The sequence below is a fragment of the Humulus lupulus genome, chromosome 1 (assembly GCF_963169125.1).
Source record: "Humulus lupulus chromosome 1, drHumLupu1.1, whole genome shotgun sequence".
NCBI lineage: Eukaryota > Viridiplantae > Streptophyta > Magnoliopsida > Rosales > Cannabaceae > Humulus > Humulus lupulus.
In genome coordinates, this window is record NC_084793.1 from 150,670,684 (window position 1) to 150,694,008 (window position 23,325).

Sequence of the window (23,325 nt, forward strand, 5' to 3'; positions counted from 1 at the left end):
GACGGTGCTTTGGACCCTCGGCCTCCTTTCGACCACGACAGTGCTCGATTTTACTTACTCGAGGTATACTTTCTTTCCCTCTTATGCTCACTAGGTCTAAATTAGCACCACTCAGGATGGGTTGCCTTGGCCGGAGCTCGTTGTGAATTAATCCACTTACATGCCCTCGTTTATACCCCGTAGTTGGTCATTTAGAGCGCTTGTGCCTAGAGGTTTTGAGCCCATTCCTTTGTGTTTTGTAGCAATCCTCTCATTTATACGTGCACCCTAATTACCTACGAGATGGAGTCCCATGGCATGTGAGGGATCATCTGGTGCTCCTCCGGGGGTCGAGTTTGTAGACTTATCTTCAGATTTGGAGTCCCCCGAAAACAACCCTTACCAAGACTATGACACTTTGAGGCAGGCCCGTATACGCCATGTTGAGCATATGGCCAAACTTATACGTAAAATCTGGGTGGTGGAGAGCAAAATAGACCCAGTTCTGAGGGGCGATGGAGTTTCTTTCCCCCTTGACCTGAGCGACCATATAGCGAACCTTAGGGTGACCCTTTTAGATTTGTAGATGGAGTTGGAGTTCATGGAGGGAAATCTCCTGCTTGAACCTCCAGCCCCATTTTCCCCTTATGATTGTCATGGAGTCATCCCGGGTTCCCCTCAACCCTTGTTTTTGATCGACCCTTGCTTAGCGCTCTCACCCTCAGCGCCTCGGTGGAATACCCTTGCTAGGAAGAAAAAATGGAGGGTAAAGTGCCCTGTTTCTACCTCACCCTTTTCTTTTGGTTGTGCAGATATGGCAAAGAGAGTACGGCGACAGGTGGCTTCTGGGGCGCAAGATTCTGGTCCATTACTAGCATCCTCCATTGTGTCCAACGTGTCAGAGAATCGGCTGTTGAAACTATCTACGAAATACTGCATTGGCAAGGAATACCAATTGTTTGTTCCTTCCAATACCTGCCGGGCTGATAATCCCCCTCAGGGGTGCTTGGCCATGAGCGAGCATATCCTGAAAGCGGGTGGGACCATTCCTCTGCACCCATTTTTTGTCGCGATACTTAACCACTTTGACCTTGCCCCACTCCAACTGGCGGCAAATAACAGGCTGACCCTAAGTTGCCTATACATGGCATTCGTCGAGCTCAACCAGTGCGCTACCACAGCTCGGGAGGTGCACTTTATGTATAACCTCATGCCAACCCCAAAATCCAAAGGATTTTATTTCTTACAGAAGGCCAACTCCCAGGTCTCCCTCATAGAGGGTTCTGTTTCAAACCCGGGGTCTTGGAAGCAGGACTTTTTCTTCGTAAAAGGTCCCCTCTACGTACGCGAACACTTTCACTCGTCCCCTAGTAAGTGCTTCAAACTTGTCGTCCTTTTGCTTTGAATTGGTTATTCTAGAAATTATGCTTACATTTTCAATTGTGTTGATTGTGCAGAGGAGTTCGGTGACCCTGACATTCCCCGGTCGGAGGCATCGCCAGTGGACAAAATCCTAGATGCCGACCCTGCCCTGAATATGGCCGCTCGCCTCTTCACTGTGGAAAACCTGAACCGCTACAACTTGTCTGCAGTTTTGGATCCTGATGCATTGTGGCATATTTTTGAGTGAAGGAAGAAGGCGCCTCTAGTTGAGCATCACTTTGATGGAGGCGATGCAGAGTGGGTGCCTGAGGAGGTTTCCCCAGAACACAGGCGACCTCGTCGATCATCTCTGTCTCCTAAAGGGTGCCCTCCTTTGGCCCCTATGGACCATGACATGGCCTCTCACTCCCACGGTTAACAGGCCATGCTGAGGGGCTTCGTCTATCCCATTTCTGAGGACTACGATTGTAACGCCTTGGTTACCCCAGAACAGTTACGGTGAACGGTGAACCAGAAATTTGACCCGCTACCTGAGTCCTTTGGTTAAAAACGTCCATCTAAGTGTTATTAACAAGCTAAGGTGAAAAACCAATAAAAAGGAAAGGATATATTTTATTAAATACACAAAACTGTTCATGGGCCCATCAGAAACCTTTATAAGTTATTTACAACTCAAAATGGTCATTACTGTTTCAAATTTACAAACCTGCCGACCTAAGCGGCAAAAATAGGGTAAACCCCCTAGTTCCTCTGAGAATTCCTTGGCCGTGGTGGTCAAGCGGCCGCATATGTACACATCACCACCTAATCTCTCCACTCAAGGCTGGGTGAGCTTTTCTTTCCCTTTACCTGCACCACATAGCACCCATGAGCCAAGGCCCAACAAGAAAACACAATATAGCATGATATAATATCAACAATGATCGTAATAATCATTCAGGCCTTTCAGTCCAAAACAGATGAGTGACAGTTGCAAAAGTCACTAAGTTGGGTATAGCTCCCTTTAGCCTTGTGATGATAGGGTCACCGAGGCTTAACAGATAAGTGAACCTTTCACTAGCTTAAACAGGATAGGTGCATGATGACTAGTCACCAACATAACCTTCCTCATGACTCTAGAGTCATAACTATGGAACTTTGTTCCCTAGCCATGTGACAAGCAGTCACCTAGGCCTTTCGCCCTGGCTCTGAGTAACTAGTCTTAGACTAGCCAAGCACTTATAAGTTCATCGACCTTAGGGTCGGTCCAGCGTTAATGCCTTAGAGTCATTCCACGCTGATATCGATTAGATCTAATCTTCATTCGGCCATGCGTTCAGGACGCTTACGCCAGTTCTGACTATTAGGTCAGTATCCCTGACTAGTCAGTGCCATATACAAGTAAACAATATTCGTTAGCATTTAATATGCAATCCATGTCCACATTTATCAACCAACATGCCTCAATAACAATCATGCATGTGACATACACAGGGTGCAGCTTTCTTACCTATGATTCGAGCGAGAATGAATAAAAGAACGACCCTTGAGAACGATCTGACTTTTAGTCCTTTAGCGGTCACCTAGTCATAACCAAATATGGGAAACCATCAATAAAATGATAAACAAAGGTTCCCAAACCAAGATCTACCCTCCGGGACATCAATCCCCACTAATCCGGGTAGTAGGAACAATCCCGAGGCCCAAAAACAAGTTCCCGGGGCCAAAACACTCAAACAAGCTCAAACCTGTCCAAGGGCTGCGGCCCTAACACCTTGGGCCGCGGCCCCCAGCCACTCTAGGAGTAAGGGCCGCGGTGCCCAGCAAAGGCAAAATTGCTCCACCTACTTCTTCGAGCTAGGGTCGCGGCGCCCAAGAACAGGGCCACAGCCCCCAACCCAGAGCCATCCCCAAACACGTTCTCTTTCATCCCAAACCTCCCAAACACATGAATAAACAAATCCAAATCATCAAATCAAAGTTCCCAAGCTTCACAATGATCCAAAACCATCAAAATCCAAGGCTCAAACGAATCAAAAACTCCACGATTCACAAAATCCAATTCTAAGCTTAGAAACTCTAAAAACTCAAAACTTAAATTACCTTTGATTAGGTTGTTTCTCGTCAAATCCTTCGGTCAAGAAGCTTCTAATCTTTCCTAGGATCACTATGCCTCGATCCTCGCTTGATTCTGACTCCTAGAACTTGAGATTTCTTCAAAAACGCTTCGAACGGTAAAACGAACTAACGGGAAAGAACGAGAGGTTTTCTAACTTACGTTCTGTCTGACAAGCTACTTCAAGCTTAAGTAACCTCAAATAAAACCTAGTGCTCGGGGTACCGAAAACACCCCCAGGGACATTATAGTCAAAACTTCCAGAATTCCCTCCTAATCTCAATAACTCCCAATTTATCATCAAATAATTTTCTCATAACTCAATATCTCAATAAAAGACCCCCGTTATGACAAAACCGCTAATTCATAATATAAGATCGTCTCATGTCGATTAGCTCGAATATATCTCCATAATAATGGAATCTCACTCACAAATCACAATATGCACCCAAATATACAAATATGCCCTCAATGGGCCAAATTACCAAAACACCCTAATAATCAAATGTGGACCCACATGCATGCATATAACATCATATTATAATATAATTCACATAAACATGCATATATTCATTTAATGGCATAATTAAACAGTTATGGCCCTCCCGGCTTACTAATCCAGCCATTAAACCGCATTAAAGATTTCAGGACAGTACAATGATGCTCTCCCTCATGCTTCCCTCAATCCTGGTTCATCGGGGGCTCATTTTCCTGATATTCCTGCACCCCCTCCTCCTTCAGTGAGCGGGTCATCTATCGCTACCCAGCTAGGCACCCTTGACTTGGAGGGGGCGCCTTGGGTGGGTCGTATGGTGACCTCTTATGGGCAACGGTATACCCGGGTTGCCGAGGGTTTTCCTGAGACTGATTGGAGAAATCTTGGGAATTTTTCCATGTCAGAACTTGGGGAGACTCTTGTGCGCTCCACCACTTGGGTGAGTTCATGCATCTTACATTGGCCTTACCTTTTTTTTTCTTATCATCATTATTATTATTTTTCTTGTGCAGACTTATACAGTGGCCCAACGCTTTGCCGACTCGGTGCAGGACCTCTCCTTATCGAATGCCGAAAGGGACCATCTAACGGTCAAGGTTCAGGGGCTCGAGAGGGAACTTACTGACACCAAGCTTAAGCTTGAGAAGGCCCTGGCGAAGGCCTCTTCATCATCAAAAAAGAAGAAGAGGGCGAATGCCAAGTCCGTGATGCTGCAGGAGAAGGTTGCTCGCCTAGAGGTCGATCTTGGTGGAGAAGAAGCTAAGGTCGCAATGTTTCAGGAGAGGGTCACTCTCCTAGAGGTGAATTTGGCTGAAATCGAGTACAAATCCATATAGCGCACCCTCTATGGAATGTGGAGGCAAAGTCCTAACTTTGATTTCTCCTCCTTTGGTGAGTAGGCCGTTGCCAGGGTGGCTGAGTGGAATGCCCGTGGCAGGAGGCCCTGAGATTCTGCTTCTGTGATCTTATCATTTAATTCAATTTGGCTGTATGCTCATTTGAGCTTATCATTAATTTTTTTTTGTTGGAACTTTTACTAGTCCTGTGACATTATCGCGACTCCTTTTTTCTGTATATATATATTTGATTATTTGCTTTTGTTCCTCTGTGTTTGAGGTCCTTTTGAGCCCGCAAAATGGGGTTCGATAGGTTCTCTTTTTTATATATACTTTTTTATTTATCCGGCTTGAGGTCCTTTGGAGCCCATACGAAGGAGTTCGATAGGTCTCTCTTTGGTGCCTCTTGATGGTATCTATAAGGATATGTTGACCCTTTGGGTTCTAGTTATCCTTTTATATATTTTTGCGCGCGCTTATTATTCCTTGCGAGAAACGTCCTTCTTGTCATTATTCATAGTACTATTTTTGCAAGGGTCTCTTTTAGGATCCTTTTTGGCTAGACGGCTTGGTAACCGCTCTAGGCTTATTGGTGGGCGCTCTTCCTGAGGCATTTCCTCTGGTGGAAGCATCTGCCTTTACTAGGAGGCCCTTTTTTCTCTTTTTTTTTTTTTGTAGGACCTTTTGACTTCCCTGATGTTCATAAGGGTAGCTAATCCTTGTGAACTCAAGCGATGTCTTTCCAAGTCTTCTTCTTTATTTATAAGGGGTCTTTTTTAGGATATAAGGGGTCTTTTTAGGATCCTCTTCTTGCTATATACTCTGCCCCTCAAGTGGTTGGCGAGATTTATCTCGGTAGGCACTTTGATCATTCCATTAACGTATTTTGATAATCATTTTGCTTAAACAAGAACTTTTACTACATATTCATCTAATGTCACACCATATTCATTGGAAATAGGTGAAGTACATGGTAACTTAATGTGACTTCATTCTTACTACATATTAAGGAGTCCAAGTTAAACTTATAGCTAATACATTTAACTTGCACGTTAGACAGAACAATAACATTCGTGCCCCAACATGGAGTTCTTACTGATAATATTTCTTTAGATTTTCTGCGTTCCATGCTCTAGGTACCATGGTATCATAAAAGCGTGCAAGCTTGTAGGTGTTAGGGGGCACAACCTGGGCAACTTGGTAGGGCCCTTCCCAGTTTGCCCCTAACACACCTACGCTCGGGTCTCGACTGTTGGGCAGGACTTTCCTTAACGTGAGGTCTCCAACCTTGAATGCCCTCTCTCGCACCATTGAATTATAGTATCTTGTGGCTCGTTGCTGATATGTTGCCAACCTCAGTTGTGCCCTTTCTCTCCTTGCTTCCAACAAGTCCAAATTCCTGGCTAATGCTGCGATATTAGCCTGGTCATCATATGCTTGTATGCGGATGGAATTAATCTTCATTTCTATTGGAAGGATAGCATCGTAGCCATAGGCTAAGGCGAAAGGCGTCTCTCCAGTGGTGGAACAATGTGTGGTCCTATAGGCCCAAAGCACATTGGGAAGTTCTTCGACCTAGGCCCCTTTCAACTTTTCCAACTTTGTTTTCAGGTTCCTTTTTAGGATCTTGTTGATGGCCTCCACTTGTTCATTGTCTTGTGGGTGTACTACAGCGGAGAAACTCCTCTTGATTCCTTTTTCCCTGCAATATTCTTCAAATGCTCCTCCTTCAAATTGCATCCCATTGTCGGAGATTATCTTGTAGGGTACTCCAAACCTTCAGACAATAAATTTGTTGACGAAGGTAGTGATTTGCTTAGCCGTTATGTTGACTAGAGGCTCTGCTTCCACCCATTTAGTAAAATAATCGACTGCTACAACCGCGTATTTTGCTCCTCCTCTTCCTGCTGAAAACACTCCAATCATGTCAATCCCCCACATAGTGAAAGGCCACGGACTGGTCATGCTCACCAGCTCATTTGGTGACTGTCTGGGGTAAGTTCCATGCCTTTGGAACTTGTCACACCATTTCGCGAAATCGCTCGCGTCCTTCTCCATGGTAGGCCAATAATACCCCTAGCGGATGACCTTTTTTGCTGTGGACTGCTCCCCAGCATGATTTCCACATTCCCCTTCGTGTATCTCTTGCAGAATTTTTAGAGCCTCTCCCTTGTCTATGCACCATAGGTACGGGGTAGAGAAGCCTCTCTTATATAAGACTCCATCTACTAGGGTGTATTGGGCGACTTTGTAAGTCAGCTTACGGGCATCTTTTTTGGCCAAAGGCAAGGTCCCGTCATTTAAGTACCTCAAGATGGGTGCAAACCATGAATCCTTAGGGCTATTGAACATGTGGATCTTTTCATCTGCTATGCTTGGCTTGGAGAGGTATTCGACAGGGATGGACTCAAGCGTGTCTTCATCTCGAGTAGAGGCGAGTTTCGTGAGAGCATCAACGTTTGTGTTTTTCTCCCTTGGGATCTGTTCTATGGTGTATTTTTTGAACTGATCCAAATACCCCTTCACCTTGGTGAGATATGCAGCCATTTTTGGGCCTCTAACTTGATATTCACCCTTCACCTAAAACACTACCAGTTGTGAGTCACTAAAGACATGCAAATGGGTTACCTTTAACTCCTTAGCTCGCTGCAGGCCAGCCAACAGTGCCTCGTATTCTGCTTCGTTGTTGGAAGCTTTGAATCCAAATATTAAGGCGCAATACATCTTGTGCCCCTCAGGTCCCGTTAGATGCCCCGTCTACATGGAGGCTCTATTCTTCAGGTTGCTTTTCCCCTTCATCCACTGATTCATTCTCTCATTCTTCTCTAGTCCTCATGGGGTCGATGTGCAAACTCGACTATAAAATCTGCAAGTACCTGCCCGTTGATTGAGGTCATTGGGGTGTAAGTGATGTCAAATTGACTTAATTCAATAGACCACTTTAACAACCTTCTCGAAGTTTCCGATTTGTGAAAGACTTGATGCAAAGGGGTGTTGGTGAGCACTCCGATAGCATGAGCGTAAAAATAAGGCCTCAGCTTTTGTGAAGCCACTATCAAGGCATATGCTAACTTTTCTATTTCTGGGTACCGAGTTTCTACATCTACCAACCACTTGCTCACATAGTACACAGGCTGCTGATGCTTCTTTTCTCCTTTGACCAAGGCAGCACTTACAGCATGCTCTGATACAGCTAAATACAATTACAATTTTCCCCTTTTTCTGGCTTGGCCAAAAGGGGTGGTTTTCCAAGGTGTTCCTTTAGCTTAGTGAAGGCTTCCTGACAATCTTCATCCAAAGTGAACTTTTTGCTCCCTTTTAGGATGTTGAAGAAAGGGATGCATTTGTCAGTGGATCTGGAGATGAACCTATTGTGGGCTGCTACTCTCCGTGTTAAGCATTGCACCTCCTTCTTCCTTCGTGGTGGGCTCATTTCCAGCAATCCCTTGATTTTGTCAGGGTTGGCCTTGATACCTCGGGAATTCACCATAAAACAGAGGAACTTCCCCGATGAAAATCCGAAGGTGCACTTGAGCGGGTTTAGCTTCATTCTGAATTTTCGGAGGGTGCCAAACATCTCATTGAGGTCGTTTTTTGGGAGCTCTTCTGCCTTCTTTGTCTTTACCAACATATCGTTCACGTATACTTCCATATTCCTCCCTATTTGATTCGTTAACATTCGGTTCACCAGCCTTTGATAAGTAGCAACTGCGTTCTTTAAACCAAAAGGCATCACTTTGTAGCAATAAAGCCCCTTGTCTGTTATAAACAAAGTGTGCTCTTCATTGGCTGGGTTCATGGGTATTTGGTTGTACCCGGAATATGCATCCATGAAGCTAAGTAGCTCGTGCCTCGTCGTGGCGTCTACTAACTGGTCTATCCTAGGAAGCGGGAAGCTGTCCTTTGGGCAGGCTTTATTGAGCTTAGTAAAGTCCACACAAGTCCTCCATTTTCCATTGGGATTTGGGACTAAAACTTGGTTTGATACCCATATTGGGTAGAATACTTCTCGGATAAAACCATTTGCCTTCAACTTGTCAACCTCTTCTTTTAAGGCTGCATATCTTTCTGGGTCTAGTGCTCTCCTTTTCTGCCTCACAGGCCTTGCTTTTGGGTCGATGTTTAAGTGATGACACATGATTGATGGGTCTATTCCTACCATGTCCTTGTGACTCCAAGAAAATACGTCGAGGTTGGCTTTCAGAAATTCTACTAGCTTCTCCTTCACGATACCCGGAAGGTTTCTTCCTACCTTCAACTTTCTCAACGACTTATTCATGACCGTGACTTCCTCCAACTCCTCTAGTGGCTCGGATCTTGGTTCCTCTGCAACTCGCGGGTCCAACTTGTTCGGGTTTGCACCTTCATGCACAACCATTTCCATAGGCACTGCTGGCTTTATGCCCATGTGGAGGGATGTGTTATAACATTCCCTCACTTCCTTATGCTCTCCTTTCACGCTTGATATTCCCTCGGGAGTTGGGAATTTCATAGCTAAGTGGTACACCGAAGTTATCGCCTTCAATTCTCTTAGGGAGGGTCTCCCTAATATCGCATTGAAGGCTGAGGTGCAATCTACCATGACAAAGTTTGCCACTATGGTGGTTTGTCTGGGTTGTTCTCCCATGGTGAGGGCTAACTCAATTGCCCCTAGGGGTTGTATTGAATCTCCTGTAAATCCATACAGGGAGGTATTGCAAGGCTTTAGGTGCCGGATGTTTAGTCCCATTTTCTCCAAAGCTGGGCGATATAAGATGTCCACAGAGCTTCCATTATCCACCAAGACCTAATGCACCGTCATGTTTGCAAGCTGTACAGTTAACACCAAGGAGTCATTATGGGGGAAATGTACACCCTTTGCGTCTTCTTCGGTGAAGGTTATCGAGTCATTCTCACCCTTAAAACTCTTCGGGGGGCGTTGCTCTAAACTTAAGATGCACTGTGGTGGACTTCGTCTGGCCTCCCTGGCATATTTGTCTCACCCCTTCCTTGATTTTCCTCCGAATCCTGGCTCTCCAAAGATGGTTATGACTTCCCCTTGTACCTATGGGGCTACCTCTCGTGCCTGTGGTGAGGATGCTCCTTCTTCTGGTCTTTGGTTCTCTTTGTAGATGTATCTACCCAAATGTCCCCTGCGTATAAGCTCTTCGATTTCTATTTTCAAATGGGTGCATTCTGCGGTGGTGTGGCCGATATCTTTATGATACTGGCAGTATTTACTGGGGTCTCTTTTTGATCGGTCTTTATTGGCGGGGGCCTTCTGAAAGGGACATGGTTTTCATTCGTGACGAAGATATGTTCCCTAGTGTGGGTGAGGTCAGTATAAAAGGTGTAGGGGCCTTGCCTGCGCTCGTCAGTGCGCTGGGGCTTCTGAGGCTGATCATGTCTTGTCCCTTCATAGACCCTCTTCTTCTTTGTACTGCTTTGGCTTTCCCAGATTGAGGGTTTTGGTGGGGACTAGTCTTTTCCGGCCTTAAGGCTCTCGTGACCATCCTCTACATGAATATATTTCTATGCCCGCTCGTAGAAATCGTCCAAATCTGTGACCTCTCTCTTAGCATAACTTACTTCCCGGGCGTACTCTGACCGTGATGGCCATTTTTAGCTCCCTGCGGGTCAAGCTCCCTACCTTGGCTGCCTCCATATTGAACTTGTGGATGTAGCTCTTTAAAATCTCATTTTCTCCCTATTTCACGCTAGCGAGTTTGGTGCCCAGCATTGTGTAATCACGCACGGTGTGATGTTGCTGAAGAAATTCATCAGAAAATTGTTGCCAAGACCTGATGGACCCTGGTCGGAGTCTTTTGAACCATTTGTACGCATGTCCTTTCAACGTGATAGCAAAGCAATGGTATCTGGCCTCGCTACTAATTCCCCTTAATTTCATCAAATCGTTAAATGCGTCCAGATGGTACTTGGGATCCGTATTTCCTTCATATGGGGTCATATGAGGCTCCTTGAAGTTGGCTGGGAGCCGGATGGCTTGGATTTCCTTAGTGAAGGGCGACTCATGGTCGAACTCATCATCGATGACTTGTCCTCCAAATGCGGTGACTATCTTGCTTTGGAGGCTCCACATTTCTGTGTCTAGGTCTTGTCTCCTCTTGTTCAAGGAGTCTCTCAATGTGGACGGGTTAGCATTTCCCTTTCCTTTGTCTTCCCGGGGTGCCGTAGGAGGTTTCGTCCTTTTATCCGCCCTTTTTTTGTTGAGTTCTTCCCGTAAGTCTGAGAGTATTTTCCTTGAAGTGACTTCGACTTCGTTACGAGGGTCAACGTTGTTCTTCTGCTCTGAACTTTGGGGCTGCTTCGGTGGTCCGGGATGTTCACACTGATTTGTTTAGGGGGTATTACTGGTGAAGAGTCGAGTCCTCCCATCGTCCACTGGGACCGTGGTTTCTACCCCCTCTTTCGCCTAGGAAGAGATATGTTCGATTTTCCTTGTAACAGGCCATTCAACACCTCTTGCATGTTCTCTAAGGTGGTTTCTAGCCTTTGGTTCTTCCGGTGCAGTTCGCGAATCTCTTCTTCGTAAAATCGGGACCTAGAACTCGAGCTCACAGAATGGACTCGAGGATCCTTGTCGGGCCTATGCGTCGATGGGCCCGGATCATGCCGGCCGGACTTTGGCACCTGTGGCGGCTTTGGGGGTGGGAACTCACCGGCGTCTCTCGTAGGGGCAGCTGATGACCTTGGATGATGCTCATCAGGTGGGACGGCCGGGGACGAGGCCTCCCTTTCACCTTTGGGAACCTCTGGCTCCTTCGATGCATGCAAATTTTTAGATGGCAGAGGATTCTTCATGGAGGACTTCAGTTGATCTCCATCGAGGTGTACCTCAACCTCCCGTGGTTCTCTCAGCCACTTAGAGTGTCTCGACATCTTTGCTATTGGAATCGATGGAAGAACAGTGGCTTGACACTTATTTTTCCCATGGACGGCACCAAACTGTTGACGTTAAGAACTCGTCAACCAAATATGGATGGAAAACTCAAGAACTTAAATCGATATCTAATGAAAGAAAATGGACTTATAGAAACTTGAAGGAAAATTGCAAGTAGGAAGTGCTGGTTTTTATAGATCAAATAAGAGATTATATGCAGCGGAACAACAATCAAAATTGTTAATTTAACCCCACAAGATTTCTAGATCTACTTCTTCACTTACATATATATATTGAATCAAAGAGATGAATAGAAAATTACCTTAAGTCCTTCCTTGCTGCTATCTTTTTGTACAGAAAAATCCTTGAGATCTCACACCATGATCTTCCAAAATGTTCTCAACACACAAAGAATGAGTGTGGGCTCATTACACAAAAAATAGGCAAATCTATTTATCAGATGTTCTCAACACATGAGATCTGACAAAGTTTGGACTAAATTTGTGAAGACAGTGACCTATGCTTGTAGCACTGTTCTATTTCTCTCAGGGAGATTTCACGATATATTTTCTATCTCTGAAAAGTATCGCTCTGAAAAACTGATATCCTATATTTAATATATCCAACATATTAAAAATAAATAATATTAGATATTTAAAACAATTAAAAATAACTAATAAGTTATCAGATTTTATTTAAATAATAATATTTTAATCATATTACAATATCTCATTATTTATTTAATATTTAAATAACTAAAATTGTGGAACCAAGAATCTTCTAGAAGCTTCTTGTGCGTGTAGCACAGTGACTGTGCACTGTGCTACACGTCCACCACATGCCAGGGAAGGCATGTTATTTTTCCCAATTTTCATTATTATTTAAATACCCAAAATCCCAAAAATAAATTAATTCAAAATTAATTATATTTTTGTTAAATAAAATAATTATGTTTAGTGCATAGAAAAATATTTTACTTATCAAATAAGTTCGTTTGCCCATTTTTGTATTTATCTTTGTCAGTGTTTGTTTGAGTCATTTCGAGGACTATGGACCTATAACATTAAACTCCAATAAATTAAAAATAAATAATTAAACTCTTTAATTATAATAGTTAATTTATTAATTCTGATATTTCTCTACTATAAATTCAGAATTGAACTCTTTTAGTGTTATCCAGATTTCCGGATAGCGTTTAGATTGATGTCCTCGGGGAAGCAGAATTATCGATGTCTTTCACGGTGGGTGACCAGAGCTCGCGGATGGACAGAAAGGCTTCGCCTCTCCTGTTTAGTGTCCGGATTACTCTTCCAAGCAAACACGACACGGAAACTCGTCAACCCTCTCGGACTCCCGAAGGGGTATCCTTCGGGGAAGCTCCTTCCAGGAGAAGCTCTTCGAGTGTTCTTCGCGGAAACGGTTCCGTGCCTCGCACGGAACAATACCAAGCGGTCGAGTCATGGAGGAGGCATATTTGGAATGATATCCACCTGACACAGGATCCCGCCTGACACGCCCAACAGGTCAAAGCCGCACACATCCCAGCACGCCTAAGGGTACCTTTTCGCCTACTGTTCCGCTGACAACTTGGAAAAGACGGCTGACTTTGTGTGTTCCCCATACTTTCATGTAAATATACCCACATAGAGTTTTGTAGCCATGCTACTACAGTAATTGTATTCCCTATTTATGGCTGGAGTAATTAAGACTCATGTACGTAGAGAAAAACCCTAATCCAAAACCCTAGCTATAAAGACCCCTTCATTTTACAAGAAGAGGGACGGCCAACAGATCACATAGCAAAAACTCTACAAAAATCTCTCTAGCTTCATCTTCTTCAAGAGAACCCGAGAGAAACACTGTGAGTGTGAAGTTCTTGTACACCAGCCATCTTACTGTAGTCCTTTCCAAGTATAATAACATCGACTCGTGGACTAGGGCTTGTTAACGCCTGAACCACGTAAAAACATTGTTTGTTTAGTTATATTTCAGCACTTTTACAGTTCTTATCTTTTTATTATTCTGTTTGTATTCGTTTCCGAAAAACTCGGTAAACATTTTGGTGCTTTCATTGAGAGCTGTAGGAAGTTGTTAGTCAGCTCTTTTTCTGTGTACGTTTTTTGTATTCACTTCGTGCTAAAGAGATGGTGACTACGAGAAAATCCGCGGTTGAAAAAAATTCTAGGGTCAACCCCGACACTATGATGGAAGATGCGGTGCAAAATGAACCCTTGGACTACCAAGGTGAAGACCCGACATCCCGCCAGGATCGGGTCAGTACTGAAGATACGACATACTTAGAAGACGAAGAAGAGTATGTCCAAGACGGTTATTACAAGGACGGCTGCTACTATGAGAAGGACCCAGAACTGGTCCAAGTAGCCGAAGAACTGGAGGTCACCAAAGCCAAGCTTGCTGAGCAGGAGCGCCTCTCCGAAAAAATGCAGCGCATGATGGAGCGCCTCCAAAGCAAGTTCGGAGACCTAGGCGACTCAGACGAGGACGCCTCTGTTTTAGGTGGTGCTGATGCCGCTATGCCGGATCCAGCCGCTGCTGGACCATCCAAAGCCGCCCCTAACAAGGGCAAAGAAAAAGTTGGAGAGCCTGTACGCGCTGACGCCCCTGCACCTCCTAAAGGCGTGAATCACCAGGCCGACTGCCCCCCCCGCGCGCAGAAGGTCTCTGGCGCTCCTAAGCCCAGACGTCCTTCAGCCCCAAGGGGGCACTCTGTGCCTAAAGGGCCCAGTGCTAAGGCACCCAGGCCTAGGGGAAGGAACAACCGCCCCAGTGATTCCGTCAACCAGGACGGTCGGGCTGCGAACTCGCACTCCGAAGATAGCTGGTCCACGGTGGACCTAAGAAGAAAGTTGGAGGCCAAGTATGAAAAGGCCAAAGGAGAAAAGGCCCGGCCTCGCGGAGCTGACCTCCGAAATCATATCAATGACAAGCTCCGGGGACGTGACCTCCCGGAGAGTGATACGAAGAGGCTCGAGGAACAGATTGCTGCCTTGACCAAGCTGGTCCGGAAGCAAAGTGGGGCCCTGTCAGACTCTGAGGAGGAAGACCCGGAACCATGTATTCGGAGGATCGCGGAAACGTCCCTCCCGGATAACTTCAAAATGCCTCACATAGAATTATATGATGGGAGGACAGACCCGCGTACCCACCTAGCTAAATACAACAAAATGATGCAAGTGGCGCGTGTCAGTGAGGACGCCAAATGCATGTGCTTCTCACTCACCCTTACCAAGTCCGCGGAGGACTGGTGGAAAAGATTAGCTCCCGGATCAATCCACAGTTGGAAGGAGCTATAGTCCGCGTTTAGGAGGCAGTTCATTGCTGCCCGAGACCACGACATGGAGGTTGGTTCCTTAACCAACATCAAGCAGCAACCTAATGAGAACCTCAAAGCTTTCATTCAGAGAATGATGGAAGCTGCTGCAAAGACCAAGGTCAGCGATGACATGAAGCTGATCGCCCTTCAATCGGGCCTTACTGTCGGCTCCCTGCTATGGGGGGAAATGCAAAGGAGACGGGCAGAAACGCTGTCCGAATTCATGTCAAAAGCTCAGGGAATCATCAACCTTGAGGATGCCTACCAGCAGGCCTTTGGAGTTCCCCCGGCTCCAACGCCTTCCGTGACTGCGCCGAGCTTTGCTTTGCAAGCTCCCGCACCAGCCCTCACGCTTCCAGGAGCCCAATTCACTCCAAGTGTGTATGGGCCTTCCGCGTCTGCTCGGACGCCGAGTCAAACCCATTTCTCTGGGTACGGAGCTGTACAAACCGGATGTAGTATCGCTCCTGGCATGCCGCAGCCGCAAGCGGAAGGCCCAGAACGAAATTTGAGCCAATCGCAGAGCAAACGAAGCGGAAGAAACTCCAACCGGGGAGACCATTCAAAGAAGCCCCGGAAGGACTATGAGCCCAAGTTCACGGAATATACCAGTTTGATAGACTCGCGAGAGAATGTCTATCGGGCGACCTGTAATATGGTCAACTACAGGAAGCCCCCGAAAGTGTCTCACGGAGGAAGGCGTCCGCGAGACTCCAATAAGAGGTGTGAGTTCCACGGAGACGTGGGGCACACCACGAACGAGTGCCTTCAGCTGAAGGATGAGATCGAGTCCCTGGCAAGAGCGGGACACCTCGGTCAGTGGGTGAGGATACCCATTATCTATCCCGGACAGGGGGTAGTTCACGGAGCTGCCTATTCCCCGGGACAGAAGGGGACCGCTAGCGCTCCTGGAGCCGGTCACCCCCAAGCTCCCGGGTCTCAGTTCCCAGCGCTTCCCGCTCCAGCCGCTCCGGCACCCATTGCCTTGTTGGCTCCAGGGCCTGGCAACCCATATCCACCCGGCCTTGCTCCGCCACCCGTTGACGGACACATAGCCACCATTTCCGGAGGACCGCACCTTTCCGGAAGCACCCGCAACTCCCAGAAGAGGTACTTGAGGGAGTTAGAACACACCGGGGAGATGTGCGCCTTGGTTCAATCACCTGCTCAACGTCCCCGAATGATGGACCTTCCCATCACCTTCACAGAGGATGACGCTCGACATGTGCACTTCCCCCACAACGATCCCCTCGTGGTGGAAGCCCAGATTGCCAATAAGAAGGTCTCACGGATCTTGGTCGATAACGGAAGCTCCGTAAACATCCTCTTCAAAGCGGCCTTCCACGTGATCGGATTAACCGAGACAGACCTGGCCCCATGCCCCATCCAGCTTCAAGGGTTCAATGGGGACGCACTCATGCCATTAGGCAAAATTCAACTTCCAGTCACCCTCAGAGGAGAAAGCGACGCTTGTGCCTTCAAGCACAGCACATTCGTGGTGGTCGACTGCCCCACGGCGTATAATGCCATCTTAGGCCGACCGGTCCTAATCGATTGTGGGGCCATAACCTCGATACGCCACTTATGCTTGAAGTTTCCATGCGACGATGGGCGTATTGGCACCCTCCGAGGAGACCAACGAAGTGCACGGAGCTGTTATAACGTCTCCGTCCGATCCGTCTACACGGTCCAGGAGACGTTTGCTGCCATGCCTTTGGCGGAAGAATTACCAGAAGCTGGGGGTGCTCAGGAGGCATACTTTGACGAACTCGACCCAAGAGTGGGAATCGAGAAAGCAATAGAGCCGATGGAGGAAGTCGAAGAGGTGATCCTCAACCCGGGAGATCCCACCAAAGTCATTCAGGTGGGGAAAAACCTGCCGTCGGCCATTCGAGATAAGATCATGGCCACTGTGAAGAATAATCAGGATATCCTGGCATGGTGCCACGCTGATATGACGGGGATTAATCCTAATGTTGCGTGCCACGCACTCAACATAGACCCATCTGCAACTCCAATTCGCCAAAAGAGGAGGCCGTTAGACCCAGTGAGGGCCGAAGCCGTCAAAGGTGAAGTGGACAAGTTGATGTCCATAGGCTTTCTCCAGGAGTCACACTATCCTGTGTGGTTGGCCAACCCAGTTCTGGTCCCGAAACCCGATGGGTCCTGGAGAATGTGCATTGACTTCACGGACCTAAACAAAGCCTGCCCGAAAGATTGTTTCCCTCTTCCGCGAATCGATCAGATGGTAGACGCTACTTCCGGGTACGAACTCTTATCCTTCATGGATGCGTACTCCGGATACAACCAGATCAAGATGCATGTCGCGAACCAGGAACACACCAGCTTCCTCACGGACAAAGGTGTCTACTGTTACGTGGTCATGCCTTTCGGTTTGAAGAATGCTGGGGCGACGTACCAGCGTCTAGTAAACATGATGTTCAAGGACCAACTGGGGAGGAACATGGAGGTGTACGTGGACGACATGTTGGTAAAATCCAAGACCTCCGGGGACCACAGTGACGACCTTGAGGAAGCTTTCGCCATGATCCGAAAGTACGGAATGAAACTGAATCCAAAGAAATGTACTTTCGGGGTCTCGTCTGGGAAGTTCCTCGGTTTCATTGTCAGCTCCCGCGGAGTGGAAGCCAACCCTGAGAAAATTAAGGCGTTCATAGATATGCCTTCCCCCCGGAAGCATAAGGATGTCCAGAGTGTTACCGGAAGGATAGCTGCTCTCAGCCGCTTCGTATCCAAGGCCACTGACAAGTGTATCCCCTTCTTCAACGTGTTGCGAGGAAACAAGAAGTTCGAGTGGACCCCCGAATGCGAAGCAGCCTTCCAACACCTCAAGGAACATTTAACCCGAGCTCCCATTCTGTCCAAACCTGTCGAAGGAGAGGCGTTGTTCTTATACTTAGCCGTGACTGAGCACGCAGTGAGTGCCGCTCTCGTCCGGGAAGATGGTCGTCTCCAGCTCCCTGTGTATTACGTAAGCAAGAGGTTATTGGACGCCGAGTCCAGATATTCAATGATCGAAAAACTCTCCCTCTGCTTGCTAATTGCTTCGCGGAGGCTGAGGCCATATTTCCAGGCGCACACCATCAAAGTACTCACCAATCACCCTCTCCGACAAGTCTTGCAAAAACCCGAATCTTCTGGCAGATTGCTTAAGTGGGCCATGGAACTGAGCCAGTTCGACATCCACTACCAATCACGTGTTTCCATAAAAGGTCAAGCTCTCGCGGACTTTATTGTGGAATGCTCGGGAATGAATGACCTCCCGGAAGATCCTGTCCCGGAACTTCCCACCTGGAAGGTCTATGTAGACGGAGCCTCAAATGAAAAAGGAGCTGGAGCAGGGGTCATCCTAATATCTCCCCAAGGGCACCAGCTCCAGAGCGCCATCCGTTTCGCGTTCCCAGCATCCAACAACGAGGCAGAATACGAAGCCATGATAGCTGGATTACGACTGGCCAGAGAAGTCGGAGCCCAAAAAATCGAAGTATACAGCGACTCCCTACTTGTGGTAAACCAAATATCCGGGGAATACCAGACGAAGGGCGAAAAAATGGCTGACTACGTGTCTCTCTCCCGCGGCCTACTGCAGCATTTCAAAGGCTACCAAATCCGCCAGGTCCCCCGGGACCAGAACTCACTCGCGGACACGCTGGCCAAGCTTGCAACGGACCCGGAGATTGAACAGTATGGCCTAGACCCCATCGGGCACTTAGAAGCCCCCAGTACTGAGACACGAAGGATAAACGCCATCATCGACCATTACCACTCCTGGATAGGACCCATTCTCAGATTTCTCACCACCGGAGAGCTCCCCACTGATAAAGCTGACGCAAGGAAGCTCCAATATCAAGCTCCCCGATACGTGGTTATGGATGGAAAGCTTTACCGCAGGGGGTTGTCCATACCCTTCCTTAGGTGTGTTGCCGGAACCGAAGTCAGCACCATCATCCATGAGGTTCACGGAGGCTTCTGTGGCGATCATACCTCCGGGCTGAGCCTCTCCAAAAAGATCCTTCGACAAGGATACTTCTGGCCCACCATGAAGAAGGATTGTGTGGATTATGTCAGGAAATGTGAGCAGTGCCAGAGGTACGCCAAGGTTCCGCGAGCGCCGCCTACAGAAATTACCCTAATGACCAGCCCCTGGCCGTTCGCCGTTTGGGGCATTGACCTAGTAGGTTCCCTCCCAACTGGAAAGGGTGGAGTGAAGTATGCCATAGTCGCGGTAGACTACTTCACCAAATGGGCTGAAGCTGAACCTATGAACACGGTCACATCTAAAAAAGCACTGGACTTTGTCATCAGGAATATAGTGTGTCGTTTTGGGCTTCCACGAAAAATTGTGTCCGACAACGGAAAGCAATTTGACAGTGAACACTTCACGAACTTCTGTGCTTCGCATGGAATTATCAAAAGCTTTTCCGCAGTCCCCAGACCCCAGGCTAATGGGCAAGTGGAGGCTGTAAAAAAAATATTAAAGACCACGTTGAAGAAAAAACTCCAAGCCTGCAAGGCTCACTGGCCGGAAGAACTTCCGCGAGTACTTTGGGCCTATCGCACAACAGAGAGAACTTCGACGGGGCACACGCCTTATTCCATGACCTTCGGTTGCGAGGCCGTCATCCCAGTAGAAACTATGATCCCCTCTCACAGGCAAGATACCTACGACCCTACCCAGAACCATGCCCTTCTCCAGGAGTCCTTGGACATGATCGAAGAGCTCCGGGAGCAGTCGCAGGTCCAACTAAAAATGTACCAAGGCAAGATAGCCCGACACTTTAACACGAGAGTCAAGAGCCGTACATTCGAAGTTGGGGATCTTGTCCTACGGAGAGTATTTCCTGCTACGCAGGATCTGGGAGTGGGAGTCCTCGGACCCAACTGGGAAGGCCCCTACGAAGTCCAAGAAAAAGTGGGCCATGGGACGTATCACTTAAAGAGACTCGACGGATCTAAATTCCCGCGCGCCTGGAACACGGAGCACCTCCGCCGTTACTACCAGTAGGCCCCGGACCATCTAGTCGGAAGTCCTTGGTGAAATTAGCAAAAGTGAAAAATGTGGAAATAATCCTTCCTGTTGTAAAACTCACGCCTAGCAGGCTAATTTAATGAAACACGGAGAGATTCACTCCGCTTTTACTGCACTTTTTATCCCTGTGTTCAAAGCTGCGTTTTAACAAGTGACCACGCGGTCCGGAGACGTCCGGACCCCACGCTCACTTGGGGGGGTATACATGGCTAAGGCATAGCCATACGCCCCTTGAACAAAACGTACACAGAACACCACTTATGTGCTAGCATTGTGTTTGAAATTTTTAAATTGTTTGAAATGTTTAAATTGTTAAGCTTAGGTTTATTTGTTGCCATGAACATGCTTGCATTACGTGTCATATGTGCATTATGTGCTTATGTGAAAATTGCCATGGAAATGCCTGCCATTATGTATCATGAAAATTATCTCCTGTGTAGCCCAGCGATGGACAGGACTGGGGGTTGAGGCACGTTCATAGAGCTACACCAAAACACCCCCAACTCCCTGACAAGTCCTTTGCAGAATACTCCGCGATCGCTGTAGAGCTTTGCTTCGCAAGCTCCAGCTCCGGGTCCCGCAAGGCGAAAGATGGCAAGATCCGCGATCGCTGTAGAGCTTTGCTTCGCAAGCTCCAGCTCCGGGTCCCGCAAGGCGAAAGATGGCAAGATCCGCGATCGCTGCAGAGATTTGCTTCGCAAGCTCCAGCTCCGGGTCCCGCAAGGTGAAAGATGGCAAGATCCGTGATCGCTGTAAAGCTCTGCTTCGCAAGCTCCAGCTCCGGGTCCCGCAAGGCGAAAGATGGCAAGATCCGTGATCGCTGTAAAGCTCTGCTTCGCAAGCTCCAGCTCCGGGTCCTGCAAGGCGAAAGATGGCAAGATCCGCGACCATTGTAAGCCTTGCTTCGCAGGCTCCAGCTCCGGATCTCATAAAATAATGCATGGCGAGCTCCTCGGCCATTGCAAGTTTCAGCTCCAGGAGCAGACATGGTCGATCCCCCACTCACAGCAGGCCTTGCTTCGCAAAGCCCCTGCTCCGGGATCACACCTGGTGGGCGTGGCGATTTCCCCGACAGCAACGAGCCTTGCCTCGCAGGGCTCCAAGCCAGGTCCCTGAAGTCAGCCACCATGAGGTTCGCAACAACAGTTAGTTTTGCTTCGCAAAGATCTAACCTTAAGTCTAGCGACGCTCACCAAAAGAACTCCCGTTCAAAACCATGGAACGGCTCACCGTAGGAATCCCAGCGAACAGTATAACTACAAGTCCCGGGATTGGCTATTTGCCTTAGGAAAGCTAAAATGCGGTGAAAGGAGCCTGGCCGTTGGAACCAGGAAACCTTCGTAACCTAGAAACTACGTGGGAAAAGACATCATCCGTTAGAGCTTCAAGTGGGAAGTGCATAGGTTTTGGCCGTTGGAACCAAAACCTCATGCGACCCTACAACAGTTTCTACCGTATAAAAGTCTACCCTAAGCGCAAAGATAAATAAAGAACTCGGCAGAAAAGAAAGGAGAATGCTATAATTATGGCAAATATGTCCGCAATGAAAAACTCAAAATGAAAAATAATTAAAGATAAAACCCCTTCAAGCATTGGGGGTAGCTGCAGCTTCCACGACCGCGGCTTCGGGGGCATCGGCTTCAACTGAGGCTGGCGGAGTCGGCTCATTGGAAGGCGGAACTTTGTCACGGAAAGGTTCAGAGGTCCCCGCCTCTCCGGGATCTCCCGCCTCAGGGGCTCCAGCACGTTCGTCAATGTTGTAAGTTTGGACGTACGCCTCTGGGCCTTGATCCTACACGAGTAGCTTCTCCCTCATGGCTTCGGCATCATCTCCCAGATAGCCTAATACCTCCGGGTTCACTTTCCAGAGTTGATGCATGAGGACCACATGCGATATATTAATCTTCCTGTTCAGTATCACCTCAGCATCCTCCTTCTCCTTCAAGCGCTCCGCCTCGGAGGTTGCCAGCTGTGCCTCCGCGACAGTTAGTTGAGCCCTCAATTTTTCCATTTCGGCCTTGGAGGCATCCCACTCCCCCTTAAGAGAATCAATCTCCTTGCGCTGCTCCCTATTTTAGTTCAGCATGGATTGCTTCTCGATCACATGCCCCCTGGCAGTGAATTGCAAGGCCCCGATCTCTTTATCCTTCTCGGCGAGCCCCAACTGCAGCATAGACACGAGATCCCTGCTCCTCTTATGGAGTTGCTCCTCCTCGTGCAGCTTACTCTGAAGAGTGGAATATTCCTCTTGCTGCTTAAGGAGGAGATCATTTTTTGATTGCAAGCGAGCTTCCAAGGTGTCCTTCTCCACCCTGGCTTGGGACATCTCTTCCCGGAGCTTGGAGTTTTCGACCTTCATCCCATCCGACCGCTGTCTAAACTCATTCTCTGCCTTGGCCCGGTACTCTTGATATTTGGCAAGATATTTCTTGTCCACCTCTTCCTCAGCCGTGCGCCGGGCCTGATCAATCTTCTCCGAAGCCCCCAAGGCCTGTTGGGCCAGTTTCTGCTTCTCCGCCTCCAAGGCCTGGCGAGCCAGCTGGCTCTCCTCCAGCTGAACCAGAACTGCACCAACCTCCCGGAACGAGCGTTCCGCGATCATAGAGGCCTACAAGGAAAGACAACAGAATGAGTTAAGCCGGACCAAAAGACAGATGATCCCAAAACACAACAACTGACGGCTTACCCCGGACAGTTGCTGCTTCACAGCGTGTGTCAGCAACAGCGGATCCTTACTGCTACTGATGGCCCATTTCTCAGAATTGAGCTCGCACAAGCTCAGGGCCATGTCCTCCATCATCTCAGCTCCGAACGACGCCAATGCACGTCCGAGCCTAGGCACCAGCCTCTTCTCCAAGGCTGGGCCATCCAAAACCGCTCCGGCCGGGTGAAGGGATCTCACCCCCTCGGCCAGCTTAGCTCTCTTCACGGCAGACAAGTTATCTGCCCTTCCCTGAGTAACAGCCTTCTCCGCCTCTAACCGCCTCTTCAAAAAACTATCGGCCCGTCTTACACCCTCCAGGAGGGCAGCGGGGAAACTGGTTGGCTTCCGAGGGAAGTGGAATTTCAGGCCAGGCAGAGGAAGGTTTGTTGGTTGAGAAGAAGGAGGCCCCGAAAGGGTGGACTCCCTTTGGGCTGGAGGAGGAGGCAGACGGGGTATTAAAGCCCCGGTCTGTTGCTTTTGCTGCTGCGGCAGCGGAAGTAATTGCCCTTGTTGCTGCTGCTGGTTTGGATGTTGTGGTTGCTGCAGCTGTGACGTTGGTGATTGTCTC